Source organism: Schistocerca nitens, chromosome 10, assembly GCF_023898315.1.
Source record: "Schistocerca nitens isolate TAMUIC-IGC-003100 chromosome 10, iqSchNite1.1, whole genome shotgun sequence".
Taxonomy (NCBI): Eukaryota; Metazoa; Arthropoda; class Insecta; order Orthoptera; family Acrididae; genus Schistocerca; species Schistocerca nitens.
In genome coordinates this window covers 214,652,313-214,658,312 of record NC_064623.1, presented here as the reverse complement: position 1 = coordinate 214,658,312, position 6,000 = coordinate 214,652,313, and the positions used below count along the sequence as shown (strand labels likewise).

The following is a 6,000-nucleotide window of genomic DNA, read 5'->3' as shown; positions in this document are numbered from 1 at the left end:
GATGTATGTGTTATCTCTACACTTTGTATTGCATCTGCTAGGTATGATCGAAATCAGTCATTAGCTACCACTCTTATTCCTAATGCTTCTAATTTATTTTAGTAGAATCTTGTGATTGACTGTATCAAAGGTATTAGAAAGATCCAAAAATATGACTGGGACACATTCATCTTTATTAAGAGCATCAAGTACAAATTTTGTGAATTCTACTATATCTGGACTGACTCTGTATTTTTGCCACTTCAGAAACCAAACTGTGATTCGCTTAAAGGATTGAAATTATTCAGGTAATTCATTAATCTGTCTTTCATAATTGCTTCTATTATTTTTGAGAATGGTGACAGCTGGAAAATGGGCCAGTAATTTTCTATTTCTTCTTAAGCAAAGGCACAACTCTTGCCTGTTTCAATTGCTCTGTTACATGTTTTAGAAACAAGATCATATTAGGGCACAAGGCGAAAACCTAAAAGTAACAGTTCTATAAACATAGCTACTAATTTACAAGAAACAAACAGAAATGAAGTCAGTCTTCCTTTTCTTGTTGCTGCTGGAAGTTTTTCAGTTGAGCTATCTCTAGATTCAAGGACAATGAAATATTTAGTGAATTTTTACATTTAACCAATGTGAGAGAAACGGAAATTCCAAAAAGAACTGAGATCTCTAAAACAAATTTTTTCGTTTGCTAGAATTGTTGATTGTTTATTCCATCACTGTCATACGCAGAATATTACGCAGATGATGATGAAGTCCCCAAAATCCTCCCTGAGGGAACACAAAAAGCTATAAACGAGAGGCAGAATAGCAAAGCAGGGGTCTAGATGATCTGACAATTGACATACTGAAGCTTAAAGGGGAGGAAACAGAAAAACATCTAGCTAAAGTCTTTACTTCGTGTATACAGAATGACAGCATCCCAACCTGCTGGAACAAAGCAAACATAATCTTACTACATAAGAAGGGAAGTATTCACGATCTGAAGAACTACCACCCCATTAGCTTACTTTCTGTTATGTATAAAGTGTTCACTAAAGTCCTGATATGTCGCATTAAAATGGTAGTGGAGACTGCACAGCCCATAGAACAAGCTAGATTCCGGAATTGTACAATTGACCATATAAACACACTGCGTGAGACAATTCGTCGAGCCAATGAGTATGAAATGCCACTACGCACAGCCTTCATTGACTTCGAAAAAGCCTTTGATTCTGTCAGTCACACTGCAGTCATACAAGGACTGGCCGAGCAAGGAGTGGAAACAAAATATATAAACATATTGTGCAATATTTATGACATGTCTGTAGCATATATCAACATAGGAAAAAGGAAATGCGAATTTCCCACTGCCAAAGGAGTAAAGCAGGGCGATCCTTTATCCCCGAAGTTATTTATAGCAGTTCTCCAGATGGCAATGTCCAAAATTATTTGGAACAATAGAGGAATAAGAATAAATGGTAAAAGGCTCACCAGCCTGAGATTTCCTGACACTATGGCGTTCCTAGCTAATAGTAAGATGGCAATGCAGTCTTCTATAAAAGACGTAATAGATCGTTGTCAGGAAGTTGGACTTAAAATAAATCACTCTAAAACCAAGGTTATGTACAATAAGTGGGTAGCTGCAGGACAAGTAACACTGAACGGCAACATCCTAAGCAATGTTGCAGAATACGTTTATTAATTGACACAAAAGGGGATTTGAAACCCGAAATTTTTCGTCGAATTAAAGTGGGTTGGAGGGCTTATGGAAGGAATGCAACAGTTTTCAAATCTAACATGCCAGTCAACTTAAAGAAAGCAGTTTTTGATCAGTGTGTCCTAACGGTTTTAATGTACGGGTGTGAAACTTGGACTTTAGATGAATTTTTCAAAAGGAAACTTAGAACTGCTCAGAGAGCTATGGAAAGGTCAATGTTAGGTCTCACTAAGAAAGATCGACAGAAAAATGAAGACATTCGAGCAATAACACGAGTAAAAGATATTGTAGAACGGGTTAAGTCTCTAAAATGGTAGTGGGCAGGACATTTTGCACGAACGAAGGATGGAAGATGGACAAAATCAGTTTTCGTGTGGAGTCCCAGAGGAAAAGGAAGACCACCAGAAAGACCACCTGATCGCTGGGAAAAGGAGCTCAGGAAAGTTGCAGGCCTCAACTGGCAGAAGACACCAACGGACAGAGGGAAGAGAAGCATGGAAAAACCTCTTAAAATGTATTTAATAACTTAAAGAGGCTACATCTTGTATAGAGTGAATTAGCTGGTGTGTGTGTGTGTGTGTGTGTGTGTGTGTGCGCGCGCTGTGTGGCCGTGGTCGAAGAGAGCGACCAATTAAACATGCTGCTATCGATATATCGCTCCTGTTGAGGTCGGTGGAATCTGAATTCTGACGTTCCAACCGTCAGTTTATCCTCGGCGCGTCTTAGCGAGAGGTCGTAAAATGGTGAGTTATGGCGAAGCGTTGATCATCTTAACTTGAACCAAACTGTCCGAAGTAGACGGTGCGATTACATGATTTAGATTTTGTGTGTCGTTCCGTAGTGCAAGTATTACTCAGACAGTTAAATGGCGACATGGGTGGAATCCATCAGTTTAGTTATCAGTATTGAGTATAACTGCGAGTAGTGTGAAATAGCAGGAATGTCGTATGAATCATGTCATAACCTTAGCTTATTAACTCCGGGTACGTTTTAGTTGATGTTAGAACGATTATTAGTGTTTCATATTATATGTTTGTAGGTTATCGTCGCTATTAGAAATATTATCTTCGCAGCTGTAACAGAAAGTACGCGGAACTTCGCCAAAGCACTGTTTAAGTAAAATGTTAACAACGTGCGTTTTTAAGTATGAAGTAATATGTAAACTGAGTACTGTAGGTTAAATTCAAAGCTTAATTTCTTGTGCTGCTCACATAATAGAATAAAGTGTACAGCCTTGTAACACAACAAAAAATATACGTAATGTGACAGATTCGTTTACTCCTGTGCTGTAAAAGCTAGTCCTATTGGGGAAAGTGTGAGTACGCTAATCCAAGTTTTATGTCAGATTTGGAAACTGCTCGATTTCTCCAGCTACAGCATGTTTATAACATATGAAGACATGCAGATCGAAAAGGTTGACAGTGTTACATTTCTGGGACTACAACTCGATAATAAATTCAGTTGGGAAGGGCATACCACATTTTTTCATTCTATTATTTCATTCTGTGCTAACTTATCAAACGTAGCAAAAGTTTTTCACATGTAAAAGCGTGTAATAAAAATCATTTGTGGTATCAATTCAAAAACATCATGTAGGAACCTGTTCAAGGAACTTCGTATTCTAACCACTGCTTCCTAGTATATTTATTCCTTAATGAAATTTGTTACAAGTATTTCCAACCAATAGCTTAATACATATCAGTACCAGAAATGGGAACAGCAATCTACATAAAGACCTAAAATCACTTACCTTGGTCCAAAAGGGGTCCAATATTCAGGAACATGCATTTTCAATAAACTGCTGGCAAGTCAGCAACCATTCAAAACTTGGTTTCAGATAAAGCACGGTTTACAGTGTGTTTGAAAGACTATTTGATACAGAAGTGTCTGATTCAACAAGTCATCAATATGACGGAAATGGCTATTTTAAGTGTCTATGACGTCACTACATACGCATGGCAACAAACACAAAGATACATATAAATAATACAATAACATTTCCCACCAAAAATACAATCAAACCAAAGGGACAACTGCGGGAAGTTGGGGGTAGTAAAAAAAAAAAAACCACCATGATCCCAAAACACAAAATGAAGAACAAAAAGAAAAAACGTACAGCATTCTGCTACACCAACAAACATCTGCAGGAATCGGACACTTCCCTTGAACAATATGGGTCAACTATAGGTGACCATACCAAAACACCAATACCCACAACTAAAAGTACGAAAATTGGAATCAGACATTTCCCTTGACCTACATAGGTCAACCTCAGATGACGATACTAAAACATAAACACAAACTATGAAAATAGGAATCGGTCATTCCCGGTGACCTATATAGGTCCTCCACAGCTACTGATGCCAAAAAACCAACACCTACTGCGAAAAATAAAACCACAATCCCAAAAGTCCACAAATCAATCATCCCTACATAAATTAAATCACATTCAATACTTCAGAAATACACAACATCACAGATAGAAAAAAAAATTAATTACCACCAGCAAATTCCGGCAGTGCAACCTAGATCGACAGCCCCCTCCCCCCCCCTCCACACACACACACACACACACACACACACACACACACACACACACACACACACACACACACACACACACACACCAACTCATAAACACTGTGCCGTAATGACATTCACACACCACAACACCTTTACGTCGAAGCAGACGGGTGGAATCAGACTCTTCCATTGACCCCTCCTTCTACTCTTTAGATGAATATCGTAACACAGACTGATAGACCAGCTTAGGTAAAAATTCTGCTATATTTCAGTTTTGACAGCACTTGGTTGCAACAACCAAGATCGGGTATTCTGTGTACGATAAATTTATTAAAAGTACGTAACTGTGTTTTATTCTGTCAGTGTACCAATTCTGTAAATATTAGCAGTTACTGTGATATACACATATTTTGACAATCTCCTGACAAATGATGAGGATAATAATTATTATATTCCACTGTATTATGTTATACTTTCTGACATGTTATTTGTCATTCGCGATGGCCAGCGGCTATTTCCGAAGAAGTACGTAAATATTTGTTCGCTCCAGTAACTATCGTCTCTGTAATATCACCGGGGTCTAAGACTGGAGTCTGTATCAGGAACACAGACACACAGTTATTCCATTACCAACTTCCAGGTTACTTGTAATGGTAGTCCGATAACTGCCAGAGAGCGAGAACTGTGAGCCAATAACGATAACTGCCAGAGAAAAATACCGATCTCTGACAGTTATTTCCATAGTCGCCCGAATTCCTTATGGTACCTCTCTTTATACAACCCCTCCAAGCTAAATTGACATATGAGGCGGTGGCTTAAGGGAACGACCGTACTTGTTAATGCCTGTACTGCAGCTCCTATCAGCCACCGCTCGGACATTAACCTTATTTAATTGTTTGTGGTAAAAGTAACGAAGGCGCACGATATAGTACACAGTTCTTATCAACAGATAAGTCTGTTATTCCCATGGCCTATAGAACGCCTTCCAAATGGTCTACCCTCTCCCTATTTCCTAGCCAGATCTCCGATGAGTTGACGGGAAAGCGTAGTACGATCTTCGGTCAACAGATGGTGCGAGGCACTGTTGACATTAGACAGTTATTGAAATAACTGCCTGTATCAGAGGAACGGTTATCGCAGTAACGGTTACTTTTCAGTAACCGGTTATTTCTATCAGTTAAGTTATTTTTTGCCACCTTTAGCATGTAACTTGACGTTACAGTATTCAGACTGTCTGCGGGTAAGAACATTATTGATCAGATAAATTTATTTCCCTCAGCAGTGAGAGTTTATATTCGTTTAACGTTAAGCAGAAGGAGTTTGTGTTATTTTCTGAGTTTGAAATTATGAATTTGGGCGGGGCATACTGCCAGCACTCCCTATAGAGGAAAGCCTGCGCGCCCGCTCAGTGACGTCACGCACGTAGTCTGGTGTCGGTGCTCGCAGTCCGTTTGGCCACAGCAGTAGACTGTTACGGGAACAGCACGAGGAAAATTCGTAAATAAATCTGACATACCTCTCTCATGAATTACAAGATTTCCTTTCTTAAATGACCCAGTTCTTTTGTCTGTAACTTATTTCTGCATACCGTTTAGCCCCGACGTAAAAAGTGGCTGTAATAACTTTCACTATCTGAGGCATCAAAACTCCCAAATGAATGGACCCATTTCATTGTAGTCTATTTTAAAGTTGCTTTAATGGGGATTGTCACGACTTGTTTGATGGCAGTCTGGTTAGCCATTCAAAGATTGTCAGCTACACAAAGTGCAAGTGTTTGCCACCAGTGT

General features: G+C 39.0%; 1 long non-coding RNA gene across 1 annotated transcript in view; it reads left to right on the top strand.

Annotated features, from left to right (window-relative positions):
• The first annotated feature begins 2,376 nt into the window (after positions 1 to 2,376).
• Positions 2,377 to 6,000, top strand: part of LOC126210420 (uncharacterized) — a 36,043-nt gene continuing 32,419 nt past the window's right edge. Inside the window, exon 1 of the long non-coding RNA XR_007540671.1 lies at positions 2,377 to 2,433. This is a non-coding gene — a long non-coding RNA (uncharacterized LOC126210420). The remainder of the gene's footprint in view (positions 2,434 to 6,000) is intronic.